This window comes from Paroedura picta, chromosome 1 (assembly GCF_049243985.1).
Source record: "Paroedura picta isolate Pp20150507F chromosome 1, Ppicta_v3.0, whole genome shotgun sequence".
NCBI classification, from domain to species: Eukaryota; Metazoa; Chordata; class Lepidosauria; order Squamata; family Gekkonidae; genus Paroedura; species Paroedura picta.
In genome coordinates this window covers 180,417,430-180,438,425 of record NC_135369.1, presented here as the reverse complement: position 1 = coordinate 180,438,425, position 20,996 = coordinate 180,417,430, and the positions used below count along the sequence as shown (strand labels likewise).

Below are 20,996 nucleotides of genomic sequence, written 5' to 3'. Positions count from 1 at the left end.
TGAGAGGATGATGGAGATATGGGAGGCAGCAGGACATCCTCCGTTGGAGCAAAGGAGACACCTGTGTGAGTTCCCCCCACATGTGCCACTTAGACAACTTTGTGCCATGTTTAGATTTCCTCCTCCCAAAAAAACTATCTTGCATTTTACAGCGTGTCTTCCTTTAAGGGAGGCTGCTGCTGTTCCCCCAGACAGGAGGACGTATGTTGGTGAGGAGCAGCACACCTATACATAGATTAGATGGGGGTGGACTTCAGACCTCTGGGTGTGTGTGTGGGGGGGGGGGGAATAACAACCTTGAAAGTTGTCTCACAGAGCCCTTATGTTTTGTTCATCCAGGAGCATGGTGGCGCCATTCTACCCCAGAGGCTCCAGCTCCAAGGGGCATCCATAAACTTCCCCTTATTCCTTTGCACGTTTGCCACTGAATATGCCAGCACCATCGAGCTGTTCTACAGGGTTTTAAAGGTGGGGTGTAGGCTTTCAGGCAGCCCCTTTGCCTCTTCCTGATGTGAGCACCTTAGTTGTGGGCCACGCCACCGCACATTGTAGTTTCTGGCACTTTCTTGGCATCAGTGGACACACCTGTCACTGAGAGCAACAGGAACTGAGACTCTGTTTTTTTTGTCCCCCCTCTGCCTCTTTCTCCCGGCCTCTTCAGCTACCGTGGCAGCCAGGAGAGTGGCAGAGCCATCCACTCCCACCCCCAAGCACCAGAGGGAGAACAGCAGGGGGGAATGCCAACCTCCCCCCAAGAAGAGGCAGAGGTTGGGCAAGGCATGCTGTTGGAGGAGGATGCCTCTGCAAGCATCCAAGTAACACAAGGTACATCCCAGCAAGTTCCCAATACATCGAGAAGGGGTGGTTTGTGGCTGGGTCCACCATGAGCTGGTCTATGGGTGAAGTCTGTGGACCTACATTTCCCTGCTTTCATCAACAATTTCAGGCCAACTGGCCAGGATTGATGGTCTGCAGGAGAGGACCATGTCTGCCCGTAAATGCAATCCGTCTCTTGGGGAAAGTCCTGTGCCACTGCGTGCCCCCAAACCACCTTGGGTGTCCTGTCTATTTTCCTCCTGTTTATCCTCTATCCCAGGGGTAGTCAACCTGTGGTCCTCCAGATGTTCATGGACTACAATTCCCATGAGCCTCTGCCAGCGTTTGCTGGCAGGGACTCATGAGAATTGTAGTCCATGAACATCTGGAGGACAACAGGTTGACTACCCCAGCTCTATCCCACAGTGCGTGCCTTAAGTGCCCGGGTGGATGCCCTGGAACGTTGACGGAGAACGGCGTAGAGGACAATAAGAATATAGAACAGGAGGATGCGGAAGTTATGAGAAATGACGGAGGGCCTACCAACTCCACAGGGGAGATGAGGGATTCTAAATAGTTGGCTATTGAGGTTTTGGGGGTTGAAGGGTGTGGTGGGTGGTCGTCTGGTGTTTATTGTTATTTCCTAATGTTTGATGTTTGTTCTTGGGGTATTTTCGGAGGGAGGGCTCTCTGTAATATCTTCTTTCCAAATAAATATTGTTATAATTCAACCATAATTGCCTCGCAAGTCCTTTTTCCAGAAGAGAAAGCCCCCACCCCAAACCACCCTCAAACGCACAGGCGGCACTGCAAGGGAGTCTCCCCGTATGACTGCACGACCCTTTCTTGCCCCAGCTCTGAGGGCAGAATCCCACCCCCACATCCCACTTTGCCCCAGAACTAAATGCGCAAAACACTGCAAACAATTAACAAACCTTTTATTTTTAAACAAAAATGTAGGGGTGGGGGTATGGCAACAGGAGTCAAGGACCACCCCTAGGCAGAGTCTGGACTTACTTTCTTTATTCCATTGTCAATCCTGTTGAATTCAGATCGCTTTGAACTTGGGTCTCCCTCCCCCCCCCCCCCCCATTGAAACAGGAAAGTCAGGCAGAGAGCCTCTTTCTTTTCTTGGAGGGGTGAGGGAGAAGATCAAAAAAGGCAGAGGAGGGAGGAAAAATCCAGGACCGACAGAAGTTGAGAGAAATTAGGGGCTTCTCCTTTAAGGCAAGTTTGTCACATGACCAGGTATAGCCTATCAGAGGTTCTCTACCACAGAGCTTTCTTTATTCAGGATTAACAGCAGTCTCAGATATGGCACAATAAAGGTAGGGTCACTCCGGATCAATCCTTCTTGCTGCAGAAGGAAAATTTAAATCGCCCAAAATCCAAACAGAAATTGCATTCTGTGTAGAGGGCAAGGGACTGAATCGATCTGGGGTTGGAATAAAAGCTCCGTGCAGTTTACACCCAGGAGTGGGGCAGTTGGGACTGGCTTTACAGGGGGGAGCTGTGGGGAGCTCAAGAGGGGCACGGTCGGGGTTTTCCCTTGCCCTGCCCTCCATAACAGTCACCATCCTCTCCATAAGGTCCCCCATCCTGTAGGGACTCCACAGCCCCCATGAGGAATATGTAGCTCCTGACCATACAAGGCTGTGAAGTCCTCCTTGGCTAGCCTTGCCTCCTCCTTGTCCAACATGGCATCCTCCCTGTAGTCCTCCTGGCAGTGGTCTAACCTCTCCCCTTCCAGCTAGAGCATCGCTCCCCCCAGCTCCCTGGCCTGGCATGTGTCTTCTTCTCCCTGCTCCAGGAGTCTCTGACCCAGGTTGGTGAGGAGGGAGACGTGCTTCTGCCTCCTCCTCCTCTCCCTCTGCAGCTGCTCCTCCATCAAGAGCCCACTCAAGGTTCCGCTCAGCTGCCTCTCCTTCCTCCTCCTCTCCCGAAAAAAGTGGTGTGGGTGGGAAGAGCACTGGAATCCTCCACACCAATGTTCTTTGAGTTGGCACTGAGCAGCCACCTCTGCCCATCTGTCATAATAGCCCTCTCAATTACTCGGGAGTCTTGACTTAGAGGTCTAACAGGCCCGAGAGCCCTTCACCCCTCCTTCCCCCCACCTTCTTTTCATTTTTTCTGTTGTGCCTTCCCTTGCATTTCCATTCCAACTACAGAGACTCTCTCCCCTGCTGCGAGCTCTCTCTTATCTATCCGCATCCTTGATTTGCATAATGGAGGTTGGACATTTACTGCCAGGGATGGCAAGGAGAACAGACTGGATGTCTCCTAGATTTGCTCCTTTAGATCAAAAGCCTTCCCTATGGGAACTGGATCTCCTGCTCAAACTATCCCCCTATATATAACTCTAAAGGTAAAGGTATCCCCTGTGCAAGCACCGAGTCATGTCTGACCCTTGGGGTGACGCCCTCTAGCGTTTTCATGGCAGACTCAATATGGGGTGGTTTGCCAGTGCCTTCCCCAGTCATTACCGTTTACCCCCCAGCAAGCTGGGTACTCATTTTACCGACCTCGGAAGGATGGAAGGCTGAGTCAACCTTGAGTCGGCTGCTGGGATTGAACTCCCAGCCTCATGGGCAGAGCTTCAGACTGCATGTCTGCTGCCTTACTACTCTGCGCCACAAGAGGCTCTAATATATAGCCCTGGGGGGGGGGGCATCTGTGCTTGTCTCTGTCAACGTTCCTGTTTTTTCCATGTTTTGTCCTGCTTCGCCTTATGGAACCGTTCAATAAAGACTGAATTCTTCTCATCACATGTGTATGGAGCAGTTCTCTGAGAGGGGGGGCCTCTTCTGGTCAGCCGGACCAGCCTACAGTTAGTGACAATGAAGCTTCAAGAACATCTCATGAGGGCCTTATGAGGGTCTAGATCAGGGGTAGTCAAACTGCGGCCCTCCAGATGTCCATGGACTACAATTCCCATGAGCCCCTGCCAGTGAACGCTAGAAAACAGTGAAAGTAGCAAAGAGAGTTCCCCCCCAAAAAAAGTGTCACCCTCCCTTGACCCCAACATTATGGGTGATGTCAGCATATCACATTAATTCCTTTCCTTTCTTTCCACCACATAGGCTAACCTCATAGAACAGAACCATGGCATTGCTTGGTTTAAGGACAGCTTAGTTTCTCTCTACAAAAATGGCAGTTAGTCAACATCAAGTTCTTGCCCTCAAGAGATGCAGATACAAAAAACCAAGAGCTGTTCCCGTTTGCAGGTGTTGGCCTGAGTCAACAAAACTGACTAGATGGACTAAGGGTCTGATTCAGTATAAGGCAATTTCATGTGTGTCCATGGGAGACCCAACTAAAAAAATCAGCTTTGGTGGAGCCAGGTGCCTGACTAAAAGATTATTCTCAAACAGTTTAGCACTATCTACCAGCTACTAGCTAAACCACTGGAAAGATATCTGGACCTGCAGTTGACTCCCAACTCTATTTCTGACAGCCAACCGGATGGCCTTCCAAGCTCACTGGGCTGGTATTTGGAGGCTGTGGTGGGGCAGCTCAAGGCAGGCTGCCTGAAATGAGCTCTTCAGGGACAGAGGTCCTGTTGCTGTGGAGGAAAGGGCCAGACTAGGAGGTGTGTCTTGCTAGGCTGGACAGTGTGCAGCTCACAACTGCACAGATGGCCAGGAATCTGGGTGTGATGTTTGATGCCTTGGAGGCTCAGATCACAAGAGAAGCTCAGCTGGCACTTTTCCATTTCTGCCCAGCAATGCTCTTAGCATCCTATCTGACTCTGGAACACCTAGCCACAATGATCCATGCTATGGTAATCTCCCGACTTGTCTACTGTAACTCGCTCTATGCTGGCCTGCCCTTGCCCCCACTCTGGAAGCTTCAGCTGGTCCAGAACGCAGCTGCTCAAGTCCTTACGCGAACACCATGTCAGCCCCTATCAGTCCTACATCTTCTGCACTGGCTTCCAGTAGATTTCTAGATCCAGTTCAAGGTTTTGGCCTTAACCTTTAAGGCCATATGCAGTCTAGGCCCAGCATATCTGAGGAACTCTGTGGATGTTCCCCGGAGAACTCTTCAGTCTTCAAATGACAACTAGCTGAGAATAAAGAGGTATGCCTGGCCTGAACTCAGGCCTTTTTGATCTTGGCTATGGCTTGATAGAATTAGCTCTTGGAAGAGATCAGGCCCTATCGAAGTTCACTGACTTCCAAAACTGAGCTGTTCCACCAAGCCTACGGTTGAGACCAGCCCGGAAAGCGCCTCCAGATTCCCTATCTAGCTTGGGGCCCCCATTTCAATTCTTCCCTATCTTTCTATTTCCATCTCTCCTCCCTTTCCTACTTCAGGGCTGGATTATTTTATTCATTGAACTGGATGATAGCATGACATCAAATTTTAAAACCAAGTTTAGATTTAATCCAGTTTTAATAATTTTATGTTTCATTGTGAAATCTACAGACTGCTTAAACTTGTACACCACCCCAAGACAGCCTTATAGATCGAAACATATGTAGATGAATGAATGAATGAATGAATGAATGAATGAATGGATGAATGAATGAATGAATGAATGAATGAGAGATGTTCAGAGGTGGTTTTTCATTGCCTGCCTCCTCACCGCAACCTTCATATTCCATATTGGTCTCCCATCCTGATACTAACCAAGAGTGTCTCTACATAGCTTCTGAGACCTGATGAGATCAGTCTAGCCTGGACTATCCATGTGAAGGTCCTCCCCCACCTACCTTAAAACTTGCTTCTTCAACTTCCTGTTGCTCACGGCCTACATGGCTCTTCGAACTACGAGTGATAAGGGAGGGTTGGGGGAGAATATTACAACTTTACTCCCCTAAGAAATGTGCCCTAGGACAGTGGTCCCCAACCCGCGGGCCGCGACCCGGTGCCGGGCTGCGAAGGTCTTGGCGCCGGGCTGTGCTCCTTCTTCCCTCCCCCCCCGAAGCGAGAAGCTCGCCAGGCCGCGAGCAAAGCGGCCGCCAAAGCGGCCAAAGCGGCCGATTAGCTCGCGGCCCGGCAAGCTTCTTGTTTCGGGAGGGGAGGGGAGGGAAGAGAAGCTTGCCGAGTCGCAAGCTAATCGGCCGCTTTAGGGGGAGCCGCGGCCACCGTCATGGCGGCGGTGCAAATGCACATGCGCGGACTGCCGCACACGCACGTTTGCACCCCTGTCGGGCGCAAACGCGTGTGCCCGGCAGTCCATGCATGCACGTTTGCGCTGGGGCTGATGCGCGTGCGTGGGCTCCCGGGCCACTCTCTCGCCCCACTCCGGAGCAGCGGTCCGCAGCGGCCGAAAGCTTGCGGACCGCTGCCCTAGGAAGCTGAGGCCAGAAGGAGGCAGCCCTCTAAGTGCTCTGAAGACTAGAGACTGTGGAAAACAGTCTCCGGACTACAGGCTTGAGCAGTGGAGACATGATTAATGGCCGTCCTCCCTCAAGGCAGTGTCCAGTGATTAATACCCCCCCCCAATTGCTGGCCGTTCAACCTGTGATAACATCAAGAAGAAGAAGAAGAAGAAGAAGAAGAAGGATTGCGATAAGGCACCTGCATTACCCAAATGATTGAAGAACTGTGAAATGAAACTGCTGTGAGAGATTGTAAGATTCAGCAGCTTTGTGATTGTCCTGCTGTGAAACATTGTTTGCATTTCCTAATTGAGACTGGAAGCCGTGGAAAAGACTGGCTCAGATTGTTTTCATGAAAATGGATCTGTGTTTATGGGAGCGAATGTTCCCCAATGGAGTACAGCAGCTGCAGAAAGTGCTACCTGTGCTTAGTTGCAATCAGCTGGCTGAGTTAACTATAGAAGGAAAAGAAGAGAATTAGTCTCATAATATTGTATAAGCCTTGCAATAAATACCTCTGGCAGAAATTAAAGGAACAGGGAAGGAGAAAAACCAACAAGCTACGATAAGGAGATTCTCCATTTCAAGTAGTGCAGTAACAGGTGCTACAGAGCAGGGGTAGTCAACCTGTGGTTCTCCAGATGTTCATGGACTACAATTCCCATGAACCCCTGCTAGAAAACGTGGCAGGGGTTCATGGGAATTGTAGTCCATGAACATCTGGAAGACCACCAGTTGACTACCCCTGCTATAGAGAGTATGCCCTCCTCCCTTCCCTTGAGTGCTTCTGATAAAATGGTAACACAAAGACGCAAAGCACTGTCTTCTATTAGGCAGGTTCTGCAAAGCAACACAGATGCAGTTAACCAACTGACACAAGAAATAAAGGGATTAACACGGAGACAGGCAAATGTGGAAGAGTCAATAAAAAATGGCAGAGGAAATAAAAGAAATGAAGAAAAAAAGACACTAAGGAAAAAACATAAAGGGACTGAGAGAAGAGATGAAAAAGATGGAGGATCACGTTGCCATGGTGGAATATCGCCATAAGTCACGCCTACTAAAATTCAGAGGCATTCCTAATAAAGACGACATAGATATCAGAGGTTTCATAATGGCAAGATTCCCTAAAATGTCGGGTCTGGAAGTGGGTGGGCTTGACCCACAGATACAGAAGGTATACTGGATTAATATGTCACACCCTGAATATATAAACTCATGGGACTGCATGGTACACTTCCCCAATCGATCGCTCAAAGATCGAGTTCTGCGGGAGCATTTCCTCACCCCATTCTGTGGAGGGCAAAGGATTAAAATATTGAAAGAGATTCCTCCCTGACAACTTGGAAAGAGTACAAATTTATGACGGATGCCTTGAAGGGAAAAAAGATTCCTTTTAGATGGGAGTTTCCGGAGAGCCAGTTTGGTGTAGTGGTTAGGAGTGCGGACTTCTAATCTGGCATTCCGGGTTCGATTCTGCGCTCCCCCACATGCAGCCAGCTGGGTGACCTTGGGCTCACCACGGCACTGAGAAAGCTGTTCTGACTGAGCAGGAATATCAGGGCTCTCTCAGCCTCACCCACCCCACAGGGTGTCTGTTGTGGGGAGAGGAATGGGAAGGCGACTGTAAACTGCTTTGAGCCTCCTTCGGGTAGGGAAAAGTGGCATATAAGAATCAACTCTTCTTCTTCTTCTTTTACCTTTAAAGGCAAGAGATTTGCATACACAGAGGACGGTGGGGGTTTTTACCCCACTGCAATGGCACGCCGGCGGCACGGCATAGCTGCCGCCGTGCATAATGGGTCATGGAATGTCAATGCATTAAATGAAAGAATTAATAGGGAAAGAATATTGCACCTATTGTACAAACTAAAGCTCAATGGGATATGTCTCCAGGATATTAAAAAAGGAAACAGGAGGTTTTTGATAAGAAAAAAACTGGGAATTGAATTTATAGCAGCTAATAATAGAAAGAAATGTGGAGTGCCTTTTGGATTAAGCAGGACTTGGAACCAAAGTTGTTGTTCAAAGATGATGAGGGGAGGGTATTCATAGTAGAAATTACAGTGGAAGGTGCAAAAACAATTCTGATGGGATGATATGCTCCTAATGCAAACCAGGAGACATTTTTTAGATTTATAGAGAAGAAATTACTGGAAGTAGACAACAATAGGATAATTTTGATGGGAGATTTTAATGGTGTTGTAGACACTCAATTAGATAGAATATCTATGTGTCAGAAAGTTAAGTCAAGGGAAAAGATGCCAAAGAGTTTTAAGGGGATGATGGAGAAGTTGGGAATTGGTTGATGTGTAGAGATTTTGAAACCCAAGTGCATTTGAATGTTCCTTCTATTCTAAAAGGCACAATTCATACTCTAGGATAGATATGATACGGACCGTTTACGCACTGGAGGTTTCATGCCAGGCTGCAGGCTGGAGCTTTAGTCGTGGCAGGTTGCCCCACCTCTTCCTGCACCCACACGGGGGAGCATTTGGCCTGGTGCACCTCATCCGCCCCCGATTTGTGCTCCTGCACAGGAGCTGGGGCAGTGAAGTTCCCAGTGCGTAAATGGTCATGGGCAGCAAAAAAAAAAAAATTACGACCCTCAATGTGCAAAATAGACTTCCAACCTTTTACTTTTTCAGACCATGGGGTCATTTCAGTTACATGGAAGGGACAAAGAAAGAGCAAGTTTGAACAGAGAATAAATGAGTATCTTTTGAATAAAGCAGAAATAGTTAAAAACCAAAGGAAACAATTAAAGAATATTTGACATATAACTGGAATAATGAATTAAACTCAAGAGTAATGTGGGATGCTGGGAAAGCTGTGATGAGAGGGTTTTTTATCCAAAGTAATAATATTGAAAAGTCACAAAGAGATCAAGAGCTCCTGTAGGTCAAGGAGAAATTAATTCAGAAGAACTATAAAAGTAAGAATAAATTAATATAAGAGGTTAAGATAATTAAATACAAATTAGATCAGAATATGTCAAATGAAATCCTATGGGATTTAAAGAGTATTTTAAACAGCGAGTATATGGAGCTAATAAACCTGACAAATATCATGCCTGGAAGTTAAGGCAACAAAAAGAGAGTATAACTATAACAAAGGTAAAATATGGACAGGAAATTGTTTTTGAACACCACAAACTAAAAACGTTATTTTTTAAAATATTTTACAAAATTATATGAGTCTCTTGTGGTGCAGAGTGGTAAGGCAGCCAACATGCAGTCTGACGCTCTGCACATGAGGCTGGGAGTTCAATCCCAGCAGCCGGATCACGGTCAACTCAGCCTTCCATCCTTCCGAGGTCGGTAAAATGAGTACCCAGCTTGCTGGGGGGTAAACGGTAATGACTAGGGAAGGCACTGGCAAACCACCCCGTATTGAGTCTGCCATGAAAACGCTGGAGGGCGTCACCCCAAGGGTCAGACATGACTCGGTGCTTGCACAGGGGATACCTTTACCTTTACCTTTACAAAATTATATTCTGCTAGTGCCAAGGGGGAACTAATGGATAATTACTTGAAGAAACAACATATTAAACCCATTTAGGAGGATAGAAGAATACAATTAAATGCTAAAATAACAAAAGAAGTAGAGACTGTATTTAAATTGGTCCAGATTAATAAAGCACCCAGTCCTGATGGGTTCTCGATGTGATATTTCAAAATGTTTAAAGAAGAACTAATAGTATTAATTTAAAAAAATGAATGATGTCTTAGAAAAAAGCCAAATTCTGATTCATGGAAAGATGCGAACATAGCACTGTTACCTAAGGAAGACAAAGACTTATCTGTGATTGGTCTGGGTCGTTAGTGATTGTATTTGCCACTATACTTGCTAATAGACTTAAGAAAATATTAACAGAACTCATCCATGAAGATCAGTCAGGATTTATACCAGGAAGACAATTGAGGAATAACATAAGAACGGTTTTTGGATATATTAGAATACTATGATATTCTCTAGAGCCTCTTGTGGCGCAGAGTGGTAAGGCAGCCGTCTGAAAGCCTGGCCCATGAGGCTGGGAGTTCGATCCCAGCAGCCGGCTCAAGGTCGACTCAGCCTTCCATCCTTCCGAGGTCGGTAAAATGAGTACCCAGCTTGCTGCTGGGGTGTGAAACGGTAATGACTGGGGAAGGCACTGGCAAACCACCCCGTATTGAAAACGCTGGAGGGCATCACCCCAAGGGTCAGACATGACTCGGTGCTTGCACAGGGGATACCTTTACCTTTACTATGATATTCTCTAAGGGGGCTGGGTTGTCCAGGATACAGAACCCTGAGGGGCCAATCGGAAGGCACAAAGTGCCTGCTCATTGGCCCATCGACCGACTGCCTCCACTTAGAGGCGGCTCAAACAGGCCGCGGCCGCACTCCACGGGGCCTGGGGATGAGGTAAGATCTGTTGCCGGGGGCGGAAGGGCGCGATGAACGCTCCCCAGACCCCGCTGAGCGTGCCCACTGCCTAGATGCAGAAAAGGCCTTTGATAACATCTCTTGGTTATTTATGGAGATTTTGAGTAGAAAGAATATGGGTTCTAATTTTATTAGAAGTATAGATATGATTTACTCAGAGCAAAGAGGCGTAGAGGGAGTTGCAGAAGTCTAGCTTAGAAGTGATCACTGCATGGATTACTGTGACTAGGTGTTCTGGGGCGTTAGTAGCTTGGCTTGGCATAGATGGTAGAAAGCCCACCACGCTACTCTAGTGACCTAAGCCTCAACAGAGAGGGATGCATCGAGGATCATGCCCTGATTTCTAGCAGAGTGAGCCACACCCCATCCAGGTTGGGTAAATGCACTTTCTCACTTGTTCCCTTCCTGCCCAGCCACAGGACCTCCATCTTTGAAGGGTTGCGCTTCAGATGACTCTGCTTGAGCCACCTCATCACTGCCTCCAGATATTTGGATAAGGTTGATTATTTCCTGGAGGGGGCCCCTTATTCTTACATCAGTTGTTTTCAGTAGCCACAATGGGCAGAGGTCTAGTGGGCATGTGGTTGGTCATGCCGAAGCTAGCAATTTGTCCATTTCAGTCAGTGTGAGTCATCTGAAGTTACTCAGTATTCTCTCCCTAGATGGCCAAGGGGACTTTAGTTCACTTTCTGTGTCTAAGGTTGGAGGGAGTTCATGTCGGAGTGTTGAGATTTTGTCCATGAAGTGGCTCGCAAATGCTTCATGGCTAATATCTGATTGACTAATGTTTTGGTGCCCTTCATCCAGGGCTGTGAGAGATCAAACTATCCTAAACAATTGTTCTGCGAGTGAGCACACAGATGCAATGGAATCTGAGTAAAAGTTGCATTTTACTGACTTCAGCGTCATCTCCTAGGCTTTCATGTGTATTCCATAAAATGGTGCTTCGTCTTGAGTCTTCTTCCAAATTTGCTCTAGTTTCTTCTCATGGAACTCCTCAGTATGCCAGGGGGCCCTCTTGAGATGAGGGCAAAGAGAACATCAGGGAGCTATCTCATCAATGGTGGCCAGCATTCAGTCATGCCAGTCACTGACCAATCCATTTAGAGAAGTACTGGGAGGTGTGGGTCCTACAGAGCATTCAGGAATCCATTTGGATCCATGAAGCTCTGTGGGTGAGCTAAAATCTGTTCGGTGCTCAACTGCAGAGGAGGTGACAGTCGTAGCCGAGCCTCCAGAACATAGTGGCCTAACTGTGGCACAATATTTGCCACAACCAGATCCATATCCAACCCCGTGCCAAAAATGAGGTCCAGTGGGTGGCCTGTCTGATGGGAAGAGCCAGTGACAAACTGTGAGAGCCCTAGTGTCATCATGGCTGACACCAGATCCAGCCCCTTTCCAGAGGGGGGCACCTTGGCGTGGACATTAAAATCCCCCAGGATTAGTAGTCTGGGGAACTGTAATGTTCTGGCCACTGCAGCCACCAGCAGGGCATCTGGTGGTGAATTGGACAGGTTGCACACCAACCAGACGACCATGCTCTCAGTTGTGCCCCACCCAAGGCCAACACATTCCATTCCTGGGATTGACAGCGTGGAGAGTGCTCGGAAGGAGAAATTCTCCAGGGTTAGGATTGCCACCCCTCATCCCCGTCCAAGTTACTAACCTTACTTACCAAACTTTACATACCTGATTCTTCACCTACCTTTATCAATCATATCTCAGTCTTTCTAGTAGTTTTGCTTCCATTGATTAATATTGATTTGCCTCCTCATATTTTGGTCTTAGAGTTGTTCATGAGATTTCCTATGAAATGCACACGTTCTCACCGTTTCAGTCTTCAAGGTTAGCCTTGAACAAGATTAACCAGCTGGCAGGGGTGGGCTAGATCTATTGTTTGCTGGTAAAACGGCTGTGAAAAGTTGGTTCTCTGCCCAGAAAAGTCCCTGGGAACATTATGAAACTGCCTTTTTGTATTTAGTTGGAAAGCAAGTCATTGCTGCGTGTTCTGAGGAACATCGTGCTTTATCTGAGAAAGATCAGGTCATGCAGTAGAGCAGGGGGTGCCAAGCTGAGGCTCTCCAGCTGTTCATGGACTACAATTACCACGAGCCCCTGCCAACACGCTGGAAGGGGCTCATGGTAATTGTAGTTCATGGACATCTGGAGAGCCACAGTTCAGCCACCCATGCAGTAGAGGCATGGCTCATAAAAACATACCAAAATAGGCAACATACTGTGATGTATTGGGTCTCTTAGATGTAAGGTAAAAGGTAAAGGTATCCCCTCTGTGCAAGCACCGAGTCATGTCTGACCCTTGGGGTGACGCCCTCCAGCGTTTTCATGGCAGACTCAATATGGGGTGGTTTGCCAGTGCCTTCCCCAGTCATGACCGTTTACCCCCCAGCAAGCTGGGTACTCATTTTACCGACCTCAGAAGGATGGAAGGCTGAGTCAACCTTGAGCCGGCTGCTGGGATCGAACTCCCAGCCTCATGGTCAGAGCTTCAGACAGCATGTAAGCTGCCTTACCACCCTGCGCCACTAGATGCTCTTATTCTTAGCTGTAGAAACCTGCAAAACTGCTTGCTTGCTGTTCCCCACAAAAAGCTCGGAGTAATAATCTTAGACATTTCAGTTCATTCTTACATTAAATTCAGGCAGAGTGGGAGTTGTCGTGTTCTTTTTTGCCATGTCAGCTCTTCTTGATTGCCATGCCTAAGCCAGAACAATCTGCATATCTGTGATTTTTTCTTTTCCCATCTAATCATTTCAAGAATAATTAGATTGAATTAATTACTATGTCTGATTACTATGGTCACTTTGAGCCTGGGAACAAATAAATAAACTTCTGGTTTCCCCTTAAAGCCAGGGGGCTCAGCCCCACAAAGAGAAAAAATGAAGGACTTGACCAGGCCATATTTAGTACTGTGATTTCAAGGGGTTTGTGGGTGGTTTTAATTGAGCCAAAGAGATTTCCCATGTGGCTGTTTCAAGGGAAGAACCCTCTCACAAATGAGTCTCCTGAGTAGCTCACACCTCCCTCCCTCCCTTAGCCAGCTATCTACCCTAATCAATTCCCTTCATTCTCCACCCATTCACCGACCTTCCTCTCTAACTCTCCACTTACGCACCTACCTGTCTCACTCATCTTCCTAACGACATAGCTCATTTCCCATCCCAACCTATTTTTCAAACTTTAATTGGCTTCCACTTTCCTTCTGGCCTCTGTTCAAGGTGCTGATTCGCACCTGTCAAGGCCTTCATAACCTGAAAATGTCATACTTCTTCTTTTATAAGCTCACGTGCCAATATCGGCTTGTTCAACAGGGCCGGCCTGTTCAGCAGGGACAGGGATCCAGAACACGGGCATGTAGTTTTGGGTGGAAACCCAGTTGCTTTTTAATTGTCTGCTTGAAGATAGGCAGAAAGCTACTTCATTATTGGCTTTCATAAAGTCTGCAGAACTGTCCTTAGTTTCCTTCCTTCCTTCCTTCTCTCTCTCTCTCTCTGATCTTCCTTCCTTCCTTCCTTCCTTCCTTCCTTCCTTCCTTTCTCCTTCCTTCCTTCCTTCCTTCCTTCCTTCCTTCCTTCCTTCCTTCCTTCCCTCCCTCCCTCCCTCTTTCTTTCTTTCTTTCTTTCTTTCTTTCTTTCTTTCTTTCTTTCTTTCTTTCTTTCTTTCTACAAAGGAACAGTCGGTAGCATTATAAGAGAAATTCTCTTAATTCCTCTTTCCCTACGTTCTCCCTGAAATCCAACAAACCATCTCAGTTCTTCTTTTGTAGGAACTTGAAGTCACTTGCTAATCATTTTAATCAAAGAGAAATTCGAAGTGATGAGGGGCAGGATGGGGTGTTCTACAACACTTCAAAATTGCACTCTGTAGATGATCAGAGGCAGACAATGTCTTCTGAAACATTCCTCTTCTCCCCCCCACTAGAGCACCAGCCTCTGGTGTGTAAAATAAAACAATTGTGAGGGATGAAGTTAAAAGGGGTACATGGATTTCAAAGGGAAATCAAAGATAAAGGAGAATAAATCCCTTCCTTAAATAGCAAAAAAGGACTTCACTGTTTTTCAAAGTGGGTTTTGGAAAAACAATTTCTCCTTCCCATAAAACCAGTAATTGCTAGCCATTTTAAAGACTGCGTGGATGTTTTAGGCCAATTGAGATGTGAGAACCTCAAAACCTTGTTCATTGCTCGACCTGATGACAGTTTGGCAGCCCTTAATAAAAAGGTATTATGCAGCTGCTGGGAGGAAATTTTTCTAATCACAGCTCCAAAACTGGAGATGATGATCCATCTCAAGAGACAGAATATTTCAGACATGCATCCCCCCGCCCCCTGCATTTGGTTACTGGGTCTCAAGATAGCTGGCACAAAGACAATTAACACAGCTGGTTCCTTGAATTAAATATAACAGTGGAGAAATTGTAACCCAGTAAATAACGTTGAGACATTTGCTGCCTATCACAAAACTCTGCCTATCAGTTAGTGCAAAATTAAACAACATAAAATATTACGGAAAGTAGCCCTTAAAAAAAAACAGAACCCCAGATTTCCCAAGTGGATGTTAAAATTATCATGCAAGAAGATGAACATATAAAATTCAATAAAGCTCCAGGCATCGATGGGTTTTCATCTGATTTTAATAGGGGGAGAAAGTCTAAGTTAGTCCCCTAGCTCACTGCTGCCTTTAATGAGATAATTTCCACCAAACGCTACTAACCATCTTGATATTTGTTAAAATTGTTTTTAATTCCTAAGTAGGAAGCGACAGAGAATTCAGGAAATAATACAGACCAACAGAGCATTCCTAAATCAAGATGCAAAGACTTTCACATGTATTTTAACTTAGCAGCTCATATTTATTCTATTCTATTCTATTCTATTCTATTCTATTTTTGCTGCCTCTCCAGATGGATCGCTTAGGAAGCTGACAATAGTATCAATATACAATTAAGATCAACATAAAACGATTGATAAGCAATTAAATATTTTGAAATGACAATAATATACTGTAAGAGCATGATGATCACTTCAATAACGAGCAAATAATCACAACATATCTTTCATGGCAGCCAGATATACAGGGGCAATAGGACAGCCCATTAATCCTACCTAAGTTCCTCAATCGGAAAATCTCTTCTTTTTTAGAATCAGACCTTGAATTGTGAGCAATGAAGTCATTTCAGCAATGAAACAATCACAAGCATCTTAAGTAAATCTGCCCAGACACCATCATAGTTCAACAATAAGGCATTTCTACATGAATGGGAAGGCAACTGTAAGCCGCTTGGAGCCTCCTTTGGGTAGGGAAAAGCAGCATATAAGAACCAGCTCTTCTTCTTCTTCTATCTATCAACACAAGGGTGAAAGGCTTAAAGAAAAATTAGGAATACCAATTCCAATCTGGGAAATTCCTAGAAATTTGAGGGCAAAGCCTGGGAGGGCAGGGTTAAGGGAGACGAAAGGGGGCATTTTCAGGGAGTGACATGACATATACATGACTTGGGTCCTACCTACCTGCAGGACCACTTACCTCGTTATGCCTCCCTCAGGGCACTTGGCTCAGTGGGCATGAATCTGCTGAGCGTCCTGGGGCCCCAGGAAGTGCGCATGGCCTCAAACAGGGCCAGGGTCTTTTCGGTCCTGGCCCCTACCTGATGGAATGAGCTCCCAGGAGAGCTACGGGCTAGGAGAACAGTACTATCAGGGCTGTGACTGGCCCAAGGTCACCCAGCTGGCTGTATGTAGATGAGGAGCAGGGAATCAAACCCAGCTCGCCAAATTAGAAGCCACTCCTCTTAACCACAACACCATGCTGTCATGAAAGTCCTATTCTTCTTACAAACACGTGTATTTGTGCTCACTAGAACATGTGAACAGAATTACCATGCTTGTGAGAACAGGGATCCAGGAAGGAAAATGCAAATACAGAGAACCAACGAATGCTGCAGTAACCAAAATGACTGCCCGATGACTGCTTTGGAAAAGTTAACTATTGCTGAGATTGCAACCATCCTTTGATACACACACACACACACACACACACACACACAATTAAAAAGGCTAGAGCATCTGGGAGCAACAGTTCCTTCAAAATAAACTGGATCGAGTACTTGGAATGAAATACCGGGGCCCTAATTTGTCTCTAATTAAGTATTTATTCAATACAGTAAAACGTTATACATAATAAAAAGAAGAGGCATAAGAGGTCGAAGGCCAACATCTTTCCAACTGAGAAACACCCTGTGAAATTAAAAATTCCATCGCAATCCATTATTAACCATAATAAATCTAATCTGCAAGTTTCTCCAGTTTGCTTGTAGGCCATTCTTTTCCCAATTGGGTAGTTCTTTCAGGCCTTTTTCTTCCCCGTGCCTTGGAAAGACACTTTACTAGGCTCCGGTGAGCAGATATAAAACTATTCGTTGAAGATTTTTAGGCATAGGTGTTGCCAGCCTTGCTGAGCCTGTGACTATCTTTAGGATTCTGACAAAAGTCGTTCTGTGCGATATAAAATGGCTCCCGCAAGCGACAGAGCCAACGATACAATGGCTACCACAGGAAGTGGAGACAACCACAAAACGTCAGGGGTAACGTATAGATCTAGTAGTAACTCTTCAACATTTCAACATTTCAAGCAGTAGCTCTATTTACCAGAGTTGAAATGTGCAATGGAGCAGAGTGCCAGGCTGCTTAAAGAATAAAACAGCTTTTATTGTGAAGAGAAATAACTGTGTACAGAAAGAGGAGAAAAGAGAGTCCTAAAATATCTAGCTATCTAACTGCTGTCTGTGGTCATTCTGTCAGGAGGCAAACAGGGAAGAAGTATGCTCAAAGGAGCAGGAAGGACACTGGAGGAGATAATTTTTAGGGCCATTCGGCACAAGGACCAATGTTGCAAAATGTTCACAGAATGCAGGAACGCTATATTAAATAGTGGAATTTCGTCATTCCGCATACCTTTTTTTTTAGTGGAATATAGAAGTCCCAGTAGTGTTTCATTCATTCCCCACAGGTTTCTGGTCTCGCTGGAATCGCAACAAAGGAAGCAATTTTTTTCTGCGCTTCTTCCCACCCCTGGCCATCAATCAAATGGAACAGCCAATGGGCTGTTGTGTTCATGCTCCCGAAAAGCCCCTTTCCCTTTAAGAACTGTTTTTTTAAAAACCAAACACACCCGTTGCAACGAATCTGTGTTCAGTCATTGCATCGGAAAGACCTTTTTGCTGGCGTAGGAGCTGGCGATTAATTGTTTACAGGCTCCTCAAGTAGAAAAAAAAATCCCCCCCCCCCCACGGGCGCAATTTGTGGCCAAAATTACAGGCAGTGCTGAACAGGGAGCTATGTTGTGTTTGGGAACTTAGGGAGCTTTGTTTTACTTTAAATCACTTCTGTGGAGGGACTTTAGCCAGAGAAGACTTGCTTGTTCGTTACTTTCACAGGTCTAAGGGGGAAAAAATGGTGATCGCTTCTCCGGAAGTTCGGGGCAAGAGCGGGCGAGGGACTTTCTTTCTACCGCTACATTGAGAACGCACATGTCTTTCGCTGATGTGTTGCAGATTATGCTCAGAGGTGTAGCATTTTTTTCAGGGGGAATCCACTTTTCCCGATTTCCCGAAAAGTGCTACAACGAAGCGCTTTATGCGGGAGTGTTGCAGGAGTGTTGCAGATTGTGTGCGACGTCATGCGGAACATTGAATTTGTAGCGTTTACCAAAGGTAAGACTTCTGCTATCTTTAAGTCATGCGGAATGGCCCTTAAAATATCAGGAAGTTCCTGATCTAACTATGCTAAATACACATTTCCTCCAATGCCCCCTGCAGGACACTCTTATATTCCGCTCAGTCATGGACACTGTAGATTTTGCATATTCCAACAGGGCAAAGGTGTGATCTTGCGCAGATCATCTGTGGGATACAAGGAAGCCATCTGATCGTTTAATTGTTGATGTGGCTAGAGTTGCCAGCCCTGGGTTAGGAAATATCTAAAGTTGTTTTTTTTTTTTGGGGGGGGGGGAAGCCTACGGAAGGTGGGTTTAGGGGAGGGGAGGGATCTCAACATGGTATAGCAACCATTATTGGGAAAATTATCTCTGTTGTATGGAGATCTATAGCAGTTCTGGGAGATGTCCAGGCCCCATCTATTGCAGTTCTGGGAGATGTCCAGCACCCGTTTTGTGTTGATTTGTTTGGTCCCAATATTACACAGATTTGTCTCTTGGTTTTAGATTTTCTGCGGACCGACTTTCCCCACTTCAGGGATATTCAATTTCAGCCAAGAAAGAGATGAAACTATCAACCGAATGAAAGCACACATGGGTAAAGATTGTATCCTCAAAACAAGGGGATAACTACTTAGTTTTGCCTTCACAGACTGTTCTCTTGTGCGACACCTTGAATTGAACTCATAAATTGTTAACATTTCCTCTGGTGTTTCGTCTTGCTGCTAGACTGAAAGAGCCCGGAGTTTCTCGCCTGCCCTTTGAAACAACTTTGGGTGGACAACCTGAAACCTACCACCATCTTGGCTAGGAGGACCAGCCCCACAAGAACTCTAGGACAGGGGTAGTCAAACTGCGGCCCTCCAGATGTCCATGGACTACAATTCCCAGAAGCCCCTGCCAGCATTCGCTGGCAGGGGCTTCTGGGAATTGTAGTCCATGGACATCTGGAGGGCCGCAGTTTAACTACCCCTGCTCTAGGAGAATGGCATATGAACACCCACAAAGCTCTCATCTGTAAAAGTCTCCAGTGCGTCTACCGGTCAAGGTACTCCAAGGTACTTTTCCATCCACTCAACCAATCTGTCACTGATATGTGGACAGCTGCCAGGAATGGCAACTACGGACCACCAGGGGAAGAGATTTAGAGGAGAGTGTTGCTGGAGAAATTCACACACCAGATGAGGTCGGCAGCAAGACCACAGGAAAACAAACACATTTCTTTCTTTCTCCCACACAATCTGTCTACAGAAGTAAACATGGCATAGAGTTAAAATGAAAGCAGCCACTTACCCTGTACTTGTTAAAGTGTTTGACAGATGATATTTTTTTCGCTTATCCCAATTTTTTTTCCCCCCTATTGCAAAGGCTGGACATTTTCCCCGGTCTGGATTACTGTGATATCAGTTAAAAAGTGAATATTTTATTCTTTCTCGAACTGAAAAACACTTTAATTTTTTTTAAAAAGAAGCCGAGGAAGAAGCAATTCTGTCAACTGCCTGGGTTATTTGTATGTTCCAGAGATCAGCCAAGGTTAGGAAAAAGAACCAACAAACTTTCCAGCAGAACGACTCACTCATTCCACTTCATTGAGTTATTTAGCTCATTCACATACCTGTCTACTTCACTAGCTTGTCACTCATCCAGGCACCTGCCCAACATACTTACCCACTCCGACTGCCTGCCTACCACAATCACCTAACCCAGGGGTAGTCAAACTGCGGCCCTCCAGATGTCCATGGACTACAATTCCCAGGAGCCCCCTGCCAGCGAATGCTGGCAGGGGCTCCTGGGAATTGTAGTCCATGGACATCTGGAGGGCCGCAGTTTGATTACCCCTGAACCTAAATCTCTCATTTCCCTACATAACCCATTCTCCCTCCCCTCATTTTATTCACCTTCCTTCCCATACAATTACCCCGTAGCGTCCCATTTCTACCTCAAAATCCAGGCTTCCTTAATCTGAGTTTCACAAGACCCTGGGGTTTCTTGATGGACCTGGGTTTCCCAAATGGGTGGGAGTTACTTAAGTTTTAATATATATTTGTTAAACATTTATTGGGTGACATGACCCGCTGCCCCTCTCCCAAAATGGCCACTGATGGGCCAGGAGGGGGTAAGAAGGGGAGGAACCCCAAGTGGGCATTTACACAACTCTGTTTCCCAACCATATTCTGCACCATCCCACCACTTCTGGGGTTCTTGAAGCCTGAAGAATATTTCAGGGGGTTCTCAATGGTAAAAAAGCTGAGTGAGGATGCACTAACATAAATCTGTCTGTCTTCTTCCCTCCCTAGCCAACCAACTGCACCTCTGTCCTTCAGTTTGCTCATTACTGACCTGCCTTCTTACATACTTGGCTCAAGTACCCAACTATAACCATCTACCTCTCACTACATCTACCTCACATAGCCACCTCATTTAACTCATACTTACCCCTTTGACTCACCTTGCACCAAATTTATCTCTGATCTCCCACCTCACCCTCTTCACTTACCTCCTTACCTTATTTTCCTTCCTCACCTTGCTCACCGACCTACCAATTCCATCTCTACATTTACCTGTAGATCTTCTTTGCTGTCCTTTGTATTCCATTAACTCCCCATTTTTTGTCTCCCTCTCATTCTGATTTACCTCCATTGCCTCATCTATGTACATCACTCATTTACCTACCTGCCTCACCAACCGTACA

The 20,996-nt window shown here is 46.1% G+C and overlaps 1 protein-coding gene across 1 annotated transcript in view; it reads left to right on the top strand.

The window, feature by feature from the left end:
* HTR2A (5-hydroxytryptamine receptor 2A) overlaps positions 1-1,116 on the top strand; it is a 58,998-nt gene extending 57,882 nt beyond the window's left edge. The window contains exon 4 of the transcript XR_013226990.1: positions 662-1,116. The gene's annotated coding sequence lies outside the window, so the exon portion shown is untranslated. The remainder of the gene's footprint in view (positions 1-661) is intronic.
* The last annotated feature ends 19,880 nt before the right edge of the window (positions 1,117-20,996 follow it).